This window comes from Ailuropoda melanoleuca, chromosome 8 (assembly GCF_002007445.2).
Source record: "Ailuropoda melanoleuca isolate Jingjing chromosome 8, ASM200744v2, whole genome shotgun sequence".
NCBI lineage: Eukaryota > Metazoa > Chordata > Mammalia > Carnivora > Ursidae > Ailuropoda > Ailuropoda melanoleuca.
This window is the reverse complement of record NC_048225.1, coordinates 43,870,986-43,888,799: the sequence shown is the minus strand read 5'-3', so window position 1 is coordinate 43,888,799 and position 17,814 is coordinate 43,870,986. Positions and strand designations below refer to the sequence as shown.

Here is a 17,814-nt window from a genome sequence, read left to right as displayed (position 1 = left end):
TTGTTTTGTTTTTTCCCCCATTTTCTTGAAGGACTTGAAAATTTCACCTGTTTTTATTTATCTCTCCTCTGAAAACTCAGACACGTTACTGCTGGACTAAATTTAGATACTAACCGGCCTGTATCCTTTCCCTAGGGTGTCAAACGGGACAGGAAACACATAACTTCACTGGAATTCGAAAAGGGAAGTAGTAGGATGATGTCAACAGAGATTAGCTTGACCCTACAAGGCTGATTGCGGAGATGATTAAAGGTCCAGACCATAGAAGGAAGTGAGAAGGCTGGTAAATGGAGAAGTCCCTTTCAAAGAATTGAGACATCACTACCTGCCATCTCGCCGGGTTTAGTTTTTCTTCCCTTTGGCCTTTTTTCTCTTGGGTAAACCAGATTTTCAGGGAAAGGAGACACTGACCTGTAGACATTTTAGAGGAATTACTGTAACCTGTGAATCTGTTCTATGAGATCCATATCTTTAACAGAGCCTTTAAAATGTAATAGAGCCTCACATTAAACTCAGGTTTAGGGATAAATTTTAAAATCTCTATGAATGTTAAACTACCGTAATAGTCCTACGTAATCTTGCTCCTTTCAAATGAAATGCAAACATACTCCAAAAGTCTGTGTACACCATCTGCCAGCCAAATCCAAAATTCGTGCTTCAATCTGGTGCCTCTCAGAAGAGGCAAAGCTAATAGTTAACATTTTATGTATCATATCACAGATTTTGTGGTCTCCTCCCATTGCCTCCCCCCCTTTTTTTCACTATGGCTGGTGAAATTCTGCAGCACCATGCTTTGCCAAGAACATACAGTCTTAAACCAGCAGGCTTTATCTTTGTCAAGCCAGTCCCAAGTTTCACAAAACAGTAATGATTTCCTTCGGTGCATCTGCAGTCCATCTGCAGTCTGGTGCCCAGTTTGCTGCCCCCCATCCATAGTGCAGTATGGTTACCCAATACTCGAAGACAGGTTGTGCGCCATCCTTGCCACCCTTCTATAGGTTCCACTGAGTGAATTACCAGTTGACCTGACCGGCTACACCAATAAACCTCCTGCTGAAGTAAGTCAACATTAGCAAGGCATTTAGCTGACAACAGCTAAATATTTCAACCTTAGGAAAAATGTAGAAGTTCTTCCTAAGTACACAACAGGAAACTATTTTTTGCACTACTATGAATGACATTATAGGATAATATTACCACTGTACTTTTTTCAAGGATCATTTTATAAGTTTCTAAATAAGTAATCAGTGATGATTATAGAAGTTTATGTACAATGGTGAACTGAAAAATGTGAAGAAATGTAGAAGATGATGGGGAAGTATTCTAAGGACAGGAATTATTGACCAGCCTGCCCTGTCCTATATACTTAAGTTTTCTGTGTGTTCTACTTTCCTTGGTCTGTTCAAGAAATATCTTTACTTGTCCCACAGATGCTTCAAGCTCACTATAGCCAAAAATGACTTCTCTTGTCCTTGCCCATTCCGTATGCCTAATCCATGCGGATCTTCTTTGTTCCTTATTCCAGGGATGGCCTTAACCACCTGCCCAGAAGTCCAAGGCAGAAAACCGTGACTCATGCTTAGCCCTCCTTCTCTCTCATTTCTCTTACCTTGCCTAAACTGGTTATATCCGTCAAACCCATTTTCTTTCTAATACCACATCTGTTGCCTTAGTTCTAGCCTTTATGATTTATGATCCCTTCCCCGTGTAGACTGTTCTAATAACTTCTTAGCTGATTTCCCTGTCTCTCATACCTCGACTCTCCAACCCAGATCTTTCTGAACCTAAAATGTATTTATCTTTTCTTTGCATTAAAACTCTTCGGTAGCACCCCAATCAATACTCTAGAGGGTAAAATTTAGGACTCTCAGCTTGCCATATAAAGCCTTTCATGATCTAGCCCCTACCTGAGTATAGTTTGTTGAGCCTTATCTCTCTCCAGCCTCTACATGCATTCCCACCAGTGTCACACTACTGGGTATGCCATGCTGTTTCACACCCTCATAAGTAGTCAGTGGTTTATTTCTGTTACTCATGTAGTATCATATACATCCTCCTACTAATTATTTTTGTGATTGTTTTATTGTGCTAGTGTGAAGCACAGAGATATCTTCTTGTTAATATTGTGGCTGCTCTGGGGCGCCTGGGTGGCTCAGTCGTTAAGCGACTGCCTTTGGCTCAGGGCGTGATCCCAGGGTCCTGGGAACAAGCCCTGCATTGGGCTCCCTGCTCTGCTGGGAGGCTGCTTCTTCCTCTCCCATTCCCCCTGCTTGTGTTCCTTCTCTCGCTGGCTGTCTCTCTGTCAAATAAATAAACAAAATCTTTAAAAAAAAAAAAAATATTGTGGCTGCTCCATAGTAGACACACAGTAGAATGGTAGTTGATGGAATGGATGAATGAAAACACTTTGAAGTTACCCATTTGGCAGCACTACTCCAAACGTCTCATTGGATAAAACCTGCCTACCTTTTCACACTTATAGCATGTCCGTTCCATAATTATCCATCTGGAGGATCATCCTTATTTAAGTATTTTATTAATTCATTCACAAAAATATATGTATCGAACACCCACTGTTCTAGGTGCTGAATACTATTATAACAATGAACTCATCAGTCCTTTGGGAACTAATAAGCTCTTTACTTTGACCACCAACCTAAAGGCCTATGTGCTTTAATTACAAATGAATAGAAACAAAAACAGAAGGAACAATTTGAATAGCACTTGATATTTCCTAGGCTCTCAAATTACAAAGTATGCTGTAGAGAGGTTGGTGGGGGGTGGGGGGAGAAACCATTCTTCAGTGCCTTTTATGTGTTTGGAACACTTATAAATTTTTCATTTAATTCTCACTACTATAACTCTAAAAAGTATTGTACAATTTAATATAAGGGAAAAAATACAAGTTTTAGGAGTTATGTGCTTATATAATTTTTCTCTATTGTTTAAAAAAAAAGTTAAGTGTTAGAAGTCCCAAAATCCCACAGATACTACAGTGGCAGAAACAAGATTTAAAAACTTGCCTTTCTGGGGCGCCTGGGTGGCACAGCGGTTAAGCGTCTGCCTTCGGCTCAGGGCGTGATCCTGGCGTTGCGGGATCGAGCCCCACGTCAAGCTCCTCTGCTGGGAGCCTGCTTCTTCCTCTCCCACTCCCCCTGCTTGTGTTCCCTCTCTCACTGGCTGTCTCTATCTCTGTCAAATAAATAAATAAATCTTTAAAAAAAAAAATAAAAAATAAAAACTTGCCTTTCCATTACTTTAGCTAGACCCTTTCAGCAAGACTTGAAACAACTACCAGTACAGATGATGTTTATTCAACAAATTCTTCTTGCCTGAATACTCTATGTTAGGTATTGCTAGATGCTAAGACATAATAATGTGTGAGACAAACATGGTCTCTATTCTTAGAGCTTGAAATGTTTTAAATGGCAACAGAGGAGAAAATAAGTGGGGTGAAGAAAACTTAATGCACCTGAAGAATCTTGAGGATGTCTAAACTTAAAAGTAAGATAGTAAAAGAGAAAAATAATTTGAAGACAGAATTAACCAGAACTTTTACTCCTTACTACTTCACTTAAGCTCATTCCTAAAGCCTAAGAATCTACCAGTTTACCCTATTCCCACTCTTCTTGGACATTAGGGTTATCTAAATTACAACATTTTGATATTCTGTTAGCTAAGCTGATATGAACATGGCATCCCCTTCCTCACCTTTCTGTTTATATCTTCTGATGCTGCCAAATGAATTAAAGATCATAACCTTTAAAAGGGCAGGACTTTGAATGTATCTGAGTTCTCTTACTAGAACCTCCAAGCAAATACTCTACTTCCAACTGTGGGACCCTTCTTCAGGTTCTCAGCATACATACTTGTGATAATAATAGGAACGTGTAACTTTGTTGGTGACATACCCTGTGCTAAGCACATTACATGCGTTATCTCAATTAAACCCTAAAACAACCTCATGAACTTAAGGGCAGAGACAACTACGTGTTCACCAAAGTCTGTTTCCTTTACTCCTCACCACACGCCTTGTATTTCACAGCCTCCTTTTGTAATTAGTCGGGGTCATGTGACTGATTTCTGTCCAGGAGAAAGTGACGAGAAATGATGAAAGCCATTTAAGGTTTGGCCCACAAAACCTCTAGAACATCCTACACATGCTCCATATTCTCTTTCTTTCCATATTTACCAGCTGAATGAAAACTTCAAATAATTTAGAGGAGGTCAAAACCACAAAATGCAAGAAGCCTGGGGCCCCAAATTAATTCTTGCAGAAATATCCTCCAAGCACGGTGAGGAACACCTGTGTTGGATTTTACTTGTTTTATTAAATTATGCCTCTGAAATTATGATGCTGTATTTTATATTAATTAGCTACCTTGCCTAATACACTTCTCTTCATTTTTCTGAGATTGAGGCTTAGGAAAAGTTAAGTAACTTGCTTAATTTTGCTCAGCTGTTAGGTGGGGGAACTAGGATTACATCTCAGGTCTGTGTGACTTTAGAGTTTGAGCTCTCAGTGCTTAAGTTTCTCATGATACTATTTTATGTACTTTTAAAAATTTCATAAAAGTTTCATATGGCCTTTAATATCCACTGCTTCACCTAACATGCTGAAAAAGGAAATAATCAGAGTGACCTCCAGGTTCTCTCATATAAGATGCTCTCTTACTTTCTTTAGCTTATTCCTGCCACATTTTCCTTTCTTTCAGGTATATTAATCTTACAATTTCAATATGACTTACAATGTATTTGGACCTTATATACCTGTTGAAAAATTATGTGTTGATTAGTTTTTAAGTACAATCCTTCCCTTAAAAAGGGAGATTAACCAAACCTTGACCTGAATTATCATCAAAAACCGTTAATTATGAAGCAGAATAAAAATATGATACCTGAGGGGCGCCTGGGTGGCACAGCGGTTAAGCGTCTGCCTTCGGCTCAGGGCGTGATCCTGGTGTTATGGGATCGAGCCCCCACATCAGGCTCCTCTGCTATGAGCCTGCTTCTTCCTCTTCCACTCCCCCTGCTTGTGTTCCCTCTCTCGCTGGCTGTCTCTGTCTCTGTCAAATAAATAAATAAAATCTTTAAAAAAAAAAAAATATGATACCTGAGCTCTTAAGATATCTGGGGTCCATTCTCCTTTGTAATCTAAAGAGGCTGAATCAAGTACAAACATATTAGAACATGCAACACTGAACTAAGATAAGAACAGAGATTTAATGTTAAAATTAGGATATTGAGTTTTTGTTGATATGTATCAATAACATGAAGGAGATTTACTAATTCATTTGAGGCAATGGGGGAAGTACTGAATTTGGAGTTAGACACACGTTCAAAACTCTGGACGCGTTATTCAGTTTCCTCATATGTAAAACAGGGATAATAGTTCCTATTTTAAAGATTTCTTATCAAGATTAAAATAATGTACATAAAAAACTAATATAATGTTTGACACACAATAAATGTTGGCTCCTTCCACAATTTAGCTATTGTGGACAATGCTGCTATGAACATTGGGGTGCATATGGCCCTTCTCTTCACTATGTCTGTATCTTTGAGGTAAATACCCAGAAAGACAATTATCATATGGTTTCACTCATTTATGGAACATAAGAAATAGCAGGAAGATCAGTAGGAGAAGGAAGGGAAGAATGAAGGGGGGGTAAACAGAAGGGGGAATGAACCACGAGAGACTATGGACTCTGGGAAACAAACTGAGGGCTTCAGAGGTGAGGGGGGTAGGGTATTGGGATAGGCCGGTGATGGGTATTAAGGAGGGCACATATTGCATAGAGCACTGGGTGTTATATGCAAATAATGAATCATGGAACACTACATCAAAAACTAAGGATGTAGTGTATGGTGACTAACATAACATAATAAAAAATTATTATTAAAAGGCAAAAAAAAAAAGATAAGTAGGCTCCACACCCAGCAGGGAGCCCAATGCAGGGCTTGAACTCACAACCCTGAGATCAAGACCTGAGCTGAGATCGAGTTGGACTGGACACTTAACCGACTGAGCCACCCAGACACCAGGACTGCAAATAGTTTTATATGACTGAAACGTAGTATGTGTGAGGTTTTAATTTATTCATTCGATCAGCAAGTAATTATTGAGCACCTATATGTGCCAGATAGTGTACTAGGTCCTGAAACACATCAGTGAACAAAACAGAAAAGTCTTCTGCCTTCTGGCATAGTACATACATTCAAGAGGGCATATAATAAACAGATAAATATGAAACAAATACAGGGAGTGAAGAGTGCTATGAAGAAAATTTAAGCAGGGTAAAGAATCAAGAATGACAGTGGACTTTTAATTGGATGACAAGGGAAAGCTTTCCTAAGGAGGTGACATGTGACTTGAGTGGATTGTGGGAGTCAGCAATGCAAATATTGGGGAGAATATCATTTCACAGAAAAGGGATAGTAAGTACAATGGCTCTCTGGCAGGAATAAGATTAACTTGTTTGCAGAACAGCAAGGCCAGTGTAGCCAGAGAAAGAGTGAAGAAGAGAAAGAGAATTAGGAGATGAGCTCAGAGATATGGCTAGATCATGAGGGGTATGTTGAGGACTCTAGATAATATCTAGACATAGATGTCCCATGAGAATGGACAGCTAGCCCTAGATTTTGGAAAAAGCTGATGACTGCATGAAGTAGGCTGTTTCCCACCAACACCATGGAACGAGAATCCACTGATTGCCATGTTCTTCTACATATGCATATTCCCTTGGCTTTTCATATTTATCCTCTTCGCTATTTTCTTCCCCCTATTCTGGATTAAGGTCCTAGATTATTGATGGACACCTTTTTCATTCACTAAATACATAGTATTCTCAAGACCTGTATCCTTGAAAATTACTGGATATAGGACTATTCTTCATTCCCTGGTAAGGTTGAACAAACCCTACCCAAATTAAAAGAAAAAGGAAACTTGATTATATAAGGAAGATTATGTCACATGTCCAGCTTTTTTTCCCCAGTATAGTCAACATGCAGTGTTATATTAGTTTCAGGTGTAACAATATAGTGATAGGACAATTCTATATCCGTGGTCCAGTTTTTAAAATCTAGGAATGTAGGTTTGAAATGCCTTGCAAACTCCAATCATTTTTGTCTTAGTGTCTGTCTGCACTGCAGTTCCCAGGTATATGATCTTTAGAGTTTTCAATGCTGCTGCACAGCCATTGCTACACTAGATGATTTACAAATGATTATCCAACAAAAAGAACAAGAAGGCCTGATACTTATAGAGGTTAATAGGACTACCATGAAAAACTCAGTACATAACTGTGACTTATTGAATAGCAGTGCGTACCTGAACCGATCATGTTCCCAGAAAAACAATGGTCTTTCTTCCAGTTTAGAATAAAGAATGACTAAACGAAGGGGGACTGAGAAATGAAGCAAAAACGAAAAGGATCAATTGTACTATTGATACTCAACACAAACAATTCAAGCTCTTATTGTTTTAACACTAGCTTTAGACTCATGTTACAAGACCACAAACTGATTTAACTCTGTGCAGACTTACATGTTCTAGTAATTCAGTTAGTTTACAAATTCTTATCAAATCCCTGCCCGAGCTAATAACATCCACTATAAAGGCACCCTATGATTAATACCAGTCCCCTCCCAAATCCAATAAGTATCTTTCCCTAACTACCCCCTTTTGAGACATTATTGAGACTGTGTTACAGGAATGCTTCCCCTTATCAGCAACTTTAACAAATTCAGATTTTTATGATCAATAGGTTTTCAATAGTGCTGTGTTTCAGTCTGTCTTTGGGTGAGCTTGTGCCCATGGATTGTGAAATTTACCAGTGCTTCTCAGTTGTTGTATTTTATTGAAGTGTAGTTGCACATAATGTTACATTAGTTACTATGCACTATGTGCTTCCACAACTCTATTTTTATGCTGTGCTCGACACAAGTGTAGCTACCATCCTACCATCTGTCACCATACCATGCTATTACATTACCATTGACTGTATTCCCTATGCTATACCTTTCATCCCTGTGACTTATACATTCTGTAACTGGAAATCTTGTACCTCCCATTCCCCTTTACCCATCTTGCCCATCCCCCCACACTCTTCCCCTCTGGCAACCACCAGTTTGTTCTCTGTATTTAGAGAGGGTCTTTCTTCTTTTGTTTGTTCATTTGTTTTTTAGATTCCACATATAAGTGAAATCATATGGTATTTGTCTTTCTCTGTCTGACTTATTTCACTTAGCGTAATGCCCTCTAGGTCCATCCACGTCACAAATGGCATGATATTATTCTTTTTTATGGCTGACTAATATTCTATTTTGTATATATACTGTGTCTTCTTTATTCATCTGTCGATGGACACTTTGGTTGTTTCCATATTTTAGCTATTGTAAATGATGCTGCAGTAAACATAGAAGTACATATATCTTTTTGAATTAGTATATTAATTTTTTTGAATTAGTATATCAATTTTTTACCCAGTATTGAAATTATTGGACTGTGTGGTATTTCTATTTTTAATTTTTTGAAAATTGAAAACCTCCATACTGTCTTCCACGGTGGCTACACCAGTTTACATTCCCACCAACAGCACATGAGGGTTCCCTTTTCCCTACATCCTTACTAACACTTGTTATTCTTGTCTTTTTGATACTAGCCATCCTGACTAGCCATTCACAGCAAATGATATCTTGTGGTTTTGCTTTGCATTTCCCTGATGATTAGTGATGTTGAGCATCTTTTCATGTGTCTGTTAGCCATTTATATGTATGTCTTCCTTGGGAAAATGTCTTTTCAGGTCTTCTGCCCATTTTTTAATCAGATTATTTGTTTTTTTCGTGTTAAGCTGTATAAATTCTTTATATATTAGATTTTAATCCCTTATCAGATATATCATTTGCAAATATCTTTTCCCATTCAGGGAAATGAGCAACTAAGGTTGCTCCTTAGTTTTGGGGTTTTTTGGGCAGGTTTTTTTTCCCCCCTTCTTGCTTAGGTGGGACAGGTTAGACAGATGGGGCTGGAGATGTCTTTTTTTTTTTTTTTTTTTTTTCCTCCCAGGTAGTTTAGCCTCTGATAAAATTGCAGCAGATTAGACTCTGGTAAAGTGATTTCTCCTGAGGGTAGACCGTGTTAAGAAGAACAGAATGTTCTGGCATATATTGAAACTGTTCCTTTCCCCTCCTCCTGCTGGAAACAACAAGGGAATTTTCTCTGGAATTCACTAAGATGGCATGGTAGAGCTTCCAGAGGTAGAACTAACAAAAGTGTGGGAACCTCCCCCACGCCTTGTCCTCACTGAGCCTCCAGCAATTTGTCAATTACAGTTTAGGTTTCCGCACCCTGGAACTGGTTCCTGTGATGGTTTCTGCTTGTGGGTTCTGCCCTTGTAAATTGTGATTCTCTGTGTTCACCTGTCTGTCTCACCAGTGTGTGGGGGAAGCAATGATGTGCCCTGCGACCTCACTTCTCAGATCTAAAAAGAGTTGATTTTTCAGTTTGCCCAGCTTTCTACTTGTTGGTACATTGGAGTGGTGCTATGGTACAAGAAACCAGAAAACTGGACATGCTGCTTTGGGGTGTTCAGGAAACACCCATATGGAGCTGCCCAGTATACCAAAGGATATTAATACAGCTTTTGATAAGGTAGAGGTACAGATACAAACAATATGGGTGTATAAGTAGTTGACAAATCATGGAGTATATGAAATTAACCTGGGAGTAAGCTCCCAGGAGTGAGACAGAATCCTGGGGAATTCCAACATTAAAGAGGCAGCATACAACTTTGAAAGAGCACTGAAGATACAGTCACTCTCTGATAAAATTAAGTTTTCACAGGTACCTTGTTATTGCTCATATAAATTTATCAAAGTTCATTACCTTTTATTCTTTTACACCCACACCTCCCACACCCCAATTAACTAAAGCAGTTATATTACATAATCTGCTCATCCTGGGGCAATTGTTAACATGGAGACTTTTCAAGAGTAGAATAAAATATTTCAAACTACCCTTTAAATAAGGTTCTATAGAGTGTTCTGTAAATCTTTTGTTTAAAAATGTCACTTTAAAGCAAAGATATTTTATTCCAATTGGCAGTCCAGAGAAAGTTCTGAGCACCAAATTCTAAACCTCCAAAAGTGGGATTAAAATCTTAGATACTGAAAGATTCCAGGAAACAGTTGCATTTCTGCATGCTACAGTAAAATGAAGGCAGGAGGGACATGTCTGCCAAACTTTATATTATAATTAAATCACTTTGTACTGACATAGCTTTATTTTAGAGAAGAATGTTTGTGGGGATTTTTAATCAGATAAAAATAGGGCTGCTGTTTTCTCTATACCAATTAACATAGTTGACATTTAGCCAGATCTGCCCTGGACACAGCAGGGGATGTACAGTTTGTCCTGATTCTGTGGGAAATGAAAAATGCAGTACTTGGCACAAGAAAAAATATGTGAACCCAAAAAATGTTGTCAAATATAGCAAGTCAAATTAAGAAAATTGATTTACTGGAGGGCAGTCTATGCTTTCTAGAGAACAAAGGAGAAAGGAAGACTCTGTACTACTCAAAAACATGATACACCTTGAGTTTAACTATAAATACTACATGCTAATGAATAAGCATATTTGGTTAAAGACATTTTTCTACAACTCAATTAAATATGCAGTTTTTCTTACCATGAGTCGGAGAAAGAAACTGCTAGTGGCTCACACACAGCATATAAGGACATGTTAAAAAAATTTTGCACGGTAGGGGCGCCTGGGTGGCACAGCGGTTAAGTGTCTGCCTTCAGCTCAGGGCGTGATCCCGGCGTTATGGGATCGAGCCCCACATCAGGCTCCTCCCCTATGAGCCTGCTTCTCCCTCTCCCACTCCCCCTGCTTGTGTTCCCTCTCTTGCTGCCTGTCTCTTATCTCTGTCAAATAAATAAATAAAAAATCTTAAAAAAAAATTTTTTTGCATGGTAAGTCTGCTTAGATGACATCTAATCAAATTCTTTCATTTATAGACGAGGAAAATTGGCCCCAGGGATGTTAAATTACTTTTGTAAAATCACAGTGATACATTGCCCTCACAGATCCTATGGTTCTCAAAAACTTTATGGGAACATCAGCGCTGTTTTAACATTTCAAATAACCAGAGTGCTTGAAGAGTAGTTTATTCTATTCATTGAGACTTATGGTTAACTAATGATGTGAAAGAAAAGTGGGTTTTATTTATGATTTCTTAAAAATTGATCTAAGGTATTTTACTTCATAGTTCCACTTTTATAAATAGTAGGTTGAAACCAGAAAATGGCTGATATTGGAAAATTATTTGCTCACAAAAACAGCAACTTTCATATGGCTCAGCCCAAAATATGAAAGTAAACTGAACTGAATATTTTAATAACTTGTAATAACTCAAGTTCGTCACTGCAAAGAGCACTTTATATAGTTGGACATTAAGGCTCCAAATATACATGGTTCAGGTGACTGTGTAGAAAATATTCTGGCTCCCTATATACCCTGAAAAATTTGTGACCTGTGCTAGTCAGCTTCCGAGATGGACTTCAGTCATCCTCACCTCCTGGTTTTTGTGCCCTTGTTTAATCTCCTCTCACAATGAATAGAATGACCTGTATAACCAATAGACTATTTAGGAAATGATGGTGTGTGACTTCTCAGACTAAATCATAAAAAATATTGAGGCTTCCGCTTTACTCTCCCTTGGCTGTCTCACACTGGCAGAAGTCAGCCACCATGTTATGAGAACACTCAAATTCCAATGGAGAGGTTCACGTGAAAAGAACTTAGGCCTTTTGCCACCAGCCTGCATTAACTTGCCAGCCTTGTGAGTGGGCCATTTTGGAAGCAGATCCTCTGTCTGGCACCACAGCCAAGCCTTCAAGAAGCCCTGACCAACGTCTTGATTGCAACCTCAGGAGAGACCCTGAGCCAGAACTACCCAGCTAATCTGTTCCCAAATTCCTGACCCACAGAAACTGTGCGAGATGTTGTTTTAAAGCCTCTACATTTTGGGATAATAGATAACTAATACAGGCTTTTAAAAAATATATGTGCCCTATGTATTAGTTTTCCTAGGGCTGCTATAACAAATTACTACAAATCTGGTGGCTTAAAACAATAGGAATTTATTCTGTCACAGTTCTGGAGACCAGGAGTCTGAAGTCAAGGTGTTTGCTGGGCTGTACTCCCTCCAAAGGCTCTAAGGGAGAATCTTCCCTTGCCTCTTTCAGCTTCTGGTGGCTCCAAGTGTTCCTTGGCTTATGACTGCATAACTCCATTCTCTGCCTCCATTTTTACATGATCTCTTTTCTATGTGTCTCTCCTTTGTCTGTCTCTTACAAGGACACTTATCTGGACTTACAACCTACGCAGATAGTCAAAGATGAATCTCATGTCTGGATCTTTAATACAATTGCTTTTGCAAAGAGGTTTTTTCCAAATAAGGTCGCATTCACAGGTTCCAGGATATGGACTTACCTTTTTTGGGAGGGTCACCACTCGTTCTACTCCACACTATATGAGTTTATATATAGTTTATGTATATAATTTACTTAAGTCACCTAAGAGTCATGAAGGCAAAATGATGATAAGATGATAATAATAGTGATAATGAAAGACTTGGTTAATTGAGTGCTCTAGTGGACAGGTTTGATTACTCAAAGCTGCATCATATCATCTTTTTTATGAACAGGAATCAGGAGTCCTGGCATCTAGCCTCCACTGGTTGTATGGTCTTGGCAAGAAGCTTCACTTCCATGACCTTTTCTAGGGGGAGGATCCTTTCCCTTAGCCTCTGTCTATGTGCAGAGACATCTACTAGAGTAACACATCTGGCCTCTCTTTGCCTCCATACTCTCTAGTGACTTCTGGAAAAAGAAATGAATGTGCTTGGCCAGGGCCAGGACTAATGTGAGCTCAGACAGGAACCAGGGGCACAAAATTTAAGAAGGTCCTCACTCTCAGGGTCATGAGGCAGATACATTCCAGGGAGTATATTACGGGCCTCATTCCAGTGCCACTCTTTGAAGCCCTCCCTGCCAGATGATTCAAGATCACATCAATCTTTCTCTACTTTGATGCCCCATGATAGTTGTTTGTACCCCACAGTTCACAGTTTTTATGATCTATTCTCTAATTGTTCCAAGTGTACATCATTTATTTCTTCAGTTAGATTGTAAACACCCTCCTCTCAATGTTGTCTAACCATGTAGAGGCACATTACGTGAGCATCACTACGCATTTATTGACTGACCAAATTAAAAGGAACACTTCTTCAAGAAAACCTGAAGATAATTTTGTGTCAGAAATCATTCTTTATTTTAGAAAATAGTCCATTTTCCACATGGACTATTTTCCCATGGAAATCACGTAGTACTTAAAACACCTAAATCCATCTTGCAGTCTTCTTCAAATTACTCATATTTCGGAAATGTGCTCAATTTTTTGGTATTAATTTGCTTTCCCAGTTTCTTAATTTGTGAGTCTATTTGTGTGGATACTGATCTAATTATGAGACTTTAGACAGGCTAAAATACCAGTTAGGCCGAAAGAGCTTGATTTGGCAACTCTGTATAAACTCTGCTGGAAAGTCCCACCCCTAACATTGTGGAGGTGGAACCAAGCCATACACAGAGGCCCCCATATCATGTGTCTACATGTTTAAAAGTTACATATCAAGCTCTCAAACTTTTGGTGAAAAAATAAGTCCTATCCTTCTACCTTGCAGATATTTTTTCTTTTCTGAATTTCACTTTCATATTTTCTGTTTCTGTGTTGACCTTAACTTGTACTCATTCTTAATGCTCTAAAAGATTAAAAAACACATGTAATTACATTCAAAGTATTCAAATTGTGAATATATTTTCCATCAAAAAATATAAAGGAAATATAAAAAACTGAATACAATTATGGGTGAAGATGTTCAAAAGTACCAACTTCCAGTTATAAGATAGGTAAGTTCTGGGGATAGCATGCACAGCATGTTGACTATAGTTAATAGTACTGTATTGTATATTTGGAAGTTGCTAAGAAAGTAGATCTTGAAAGTTCTCATCACAAGAAAAATAAATTTGTAACTATGTGAGATAATGGATGCTAACTAAATTTATTGTGGTAATCATTTCACAGTATGTACATATATCAAATCATTATGTTGTACACCTTAAACATAGGCAATGTTATATACCAGTTATATCTCAATAAAACTGGAATAAAATTACAGTTGTTTTATATGTTTAAAAATTTCTTCCCTAAAGAATTCAAAATTGAATTCTTAAATTCAATTCTTAAAATTGAAAAGAAAAAAATAAATTATAATTATTGAATATCAAAATTTTAACTCAAAATTATAGAAAACATTTAATATTTATTTGCATCTATTTAAATTATTTTAAAGGATTTTATTTATTTATTTTAGAGAGAATGAGAGTGCAAACAGAGGGAAAGGGGCAGAGGGAAAGGGAGAGAGAGAGAATCTCAAGCCAGCTCCATACTGAGCATAGAACTTAATGCAGGGATCAGTCTCACAACCCTGAGATCATGACCTGAGCCAAAATCAAGAGTCAGATGCTTAACCGACTGAGCCACCCAGGCACCCCATATTTAAATATTTTAATAAATTTAAAACTATTCTTGATTTTTGCATTGACCGTCTGTGGCCAAAGGGAAGAACTGATATCAAGCTTCATGCATATTATGTCTAGCCTACATATGCACACATTCAAGAGCAATAGGAATTATTTTAATTGCAGAATGTCCCTCAGCAATCCTGTTTAATTATTGCAAATAATATACTAACTCATGAGTACTTCTGGAAACACAAAACGTGAAGAAAAGCAAGAACATGGATGCTGGATGCAATGAAAAACGATACTGCACTATGTAAAAATCTCTTGTACTCATGCTCTCTAAGAGGAAGGAAATGAAAAGTTAGTCTTTTCTCCTCTCTAGCTGCGTCTGCTATCCAAATCCACCCAAACTGCTGGTGTTCATCTCCAAGTTTGGTGGCAGTACAATCCACAAGACTTCATAGCATTTAGACACAATTGCCTTTCACTCAAGGACATAGGGCAAGAGATGTAAAGAAGCATTTCCCTGAGGCCTCAGTGCGGTTAAGCATGAAAGTGGATGTTTAAGGACACGGGTGCCAGTGCCGAGCACCAGATCTCAAGTGCCAGAGGTGCCCGTGTGCTATTTAATAGATTTATTTTTTGTGTTTCTTATATGTGGGGCCTTGTAAAACACGGGGCTTAAGGCAGGCTTAGGGTTGTACTACTGTGCCAAAAGTCAATTACTAAATGTCAGAGAGTTCTTTCTAGTCCCATATAGGATTCATGGGTTAAAGAATTAAGTTATTTGTAGTGACACAGCATACAAACTCTGGAGACAGTGATTGGGTTCACATCCCAACTTTGCTACTTAGTTGTGAGTCACCTTGGGCAAGTTACGTAACCTTTCTATGCCTTGGTTTTCACATCTTTAAAATAGGGATGATAATGATACTACTTTGAAGGATAGTTGCAATGTTTAAAAAATACCTATCTCACTGAGTAAAGTGAGAGAATATACAGTGAATATATTTTCCATCAAAAAACGTAAGGTAGAGGTGCCTGGGAGGCTCAGTCGGTTAAGCATCTGCCTTCGGCTCAGGTCATGATTTCAGGGTCCTGGGATCCAGCCCCGTATCAGGCTCCCTGCTCAGCAGGGAGTATGCATGTCTCTCTCCCTCTGCCCCTCCCCCCCACCTTGTGCTCTATTTCTCACTCTCTCTCTCTCTCAAATAAATAAATAAAACATTTTTTAAAAAAGTAAATATAAAAGATATTTGCAATATAAAACAACTCATATTACTCTTAAATGTGTGCATATGTTGGCTAAAGGAAGATATATATATCTTTATATATATATATATATATATATATATATATATATATATATATATATATATAATTATGTGCATCCTCCAAAGCATTTTTTAGAACCAATTCACTCTTGAAAATAGTGCAATAATTAATAATAATTATAATAATTACAACTAGCTTTTGAGTGCCTTTTATGGCCAAGCAAAGCATTTACATTATATCATTTAATCTTCAGAACAATCCTAAGACATCCTCAGTTTTCAGAGGAAGAAACTGAAATTAAGAAAGATTAAGTGATCTGCTCAAGGGCACAGGTAGTAAGTGACAGGGCTGAACTTCAAATGGATGTTTTCTTAGTGCTAAACCTAAGCTCTTTTCATTTTGTTCTTGGTGGACCAACCATGTCTCTTAATCCCAAATTCTTAATTCTAAGATCATAGAGTACAATGGTAAAGATGAAAATTACAAATAACTTGCCACCACCAAACTTTGAGCTCTTTGAGGACACAGGTTGTTTTATTCAGCTCTTAGCACAATGCCTGGAACATTGTAAACACTCAATAAATGTGTGTCAAACCAATAATGATTAATCTGGGGCCAAAAACAGGCTAGGGAAGTTAATATATCATCTTATTAATTAACTGTAAAATAGATTTATTGAGACAACTACAGTACTCCCTCTACTTCATGTAACAAAATTTTGTATGATTAACTAATACTTTTTACAGTTTAGTCATCTCAGTACTCTTAGATCTTGTTTTGACATTTTTAACCATGGCATCTGGAGCTTGACTTTGACTCTTCCATGAATCTTTTTGAAATGAAGACTCAGTTTATTCAAATTTATCTGGCTTCCACTATTATTCCCATGGTCCTTGCCAGAAAACAAATTGCAGAATGTTTGAAGATGTCTTCCTTGTGTAGATTTTAACTGCGTGGGGCTTTTTTTTTTTTTCCTCAGAAAAATCTCGTGGGACACACAGGTTCATACCAGCCTGGAATATGGTTATTTGGCCCATCTGCCATTTTTGATACCATTTAAATTTAGGTTTGTGTATTTCGGGATATGATGATGATGCTACAAGGGTTTCATCCCGAGTTTCAGTTCTTTTGGAGTTCCACAAGGAGCAACCCGCATCTAGTACTAAACCGCATCTTAAGGTGCATTTCCCAGCAAATTGTAGGGGAAAGTAAGAACTCCCTCAAGTTCCCCATCTCTTGTACCGGACAAGAAGCATCAGCTATTTATTTACGCCTTAGTCCAGATTGAGAAGATGAGGGGATTTCAGGCATACTCATCCAGCGCAAGCCCAAGTGGTTGGCAATCATGGTAGAAAAGAAGATTTGTGTCAGACACAATCCCAAATATCCATTCGCTCATCCTTGCTTGGTGAAGGAACCTTGATTTTAGCTCAGTTTATAGCCACCCCGAAAGAAAACTGAAAACAAAAAACCTTCCCTTGGAGTTGATTATGCCCTTATGATTAAATTCTGTTCAGTGAGATGTGAGCAGGATTGTCCTTTGAGATCTCCTTAAGGGAAGGTCATGCAGCCTTCTTCATCTCTATCTTCTTCATTTGGGCTTGAAAATAAAATGTGATGGCTGAAGCTCCAGCAGTAATTCTGGCCCACTAGGTAGAGGCCACACACTGAGGGTAGGAGAGCAACAGGTGAAAAAGAGTCTGTGTCCTTGATGATTGTAAATCTGCCTTACCAACCCTGGACCCTTTACGTCCAGACTTCACTTATGAAAGACAGAAATGAATTTATATCTCATTTAAACCACTGTTATTTGTAGCTTACTGTCTTTCTCACTTCTACCTAATCCCAACAGAGGGAATCTATTAAAGTCCTCATAAGTTGTTCTCTCTTGGGCAAAGTAAAGAGAAGGATCTGACCTTATCTCCATGATCATCTTCTTTTTCTACTCCCAA

The 17,814-nt window shown here is 38.1% G+C and overlaps 1 long non-coding RNA gene across 2 annotated transcripts in view; it reads left to right on the top strand.

Annotated features, from left to right (window-relative positions):
- Positions 1-17,814, top strand: part of LOC117803352 — a 78,303-nt gene that overhangs the window by 1,282 nt on the left and 59,207 nt on the right. Inside the window, exon 2 of one of the 2 annotated variants that reach the window (XR_004627116.1) lies at positions 136-1,058. This is a non-coding gene — a long non-coding RNA (uncharacterized LOC117803352). Of the gene's footprint in view, positions 1-135; positions 2,238-17,814 lie in introns of those variants that run through there. The other variant, XR_004627117.1, reaches the window with a different exon arrangement.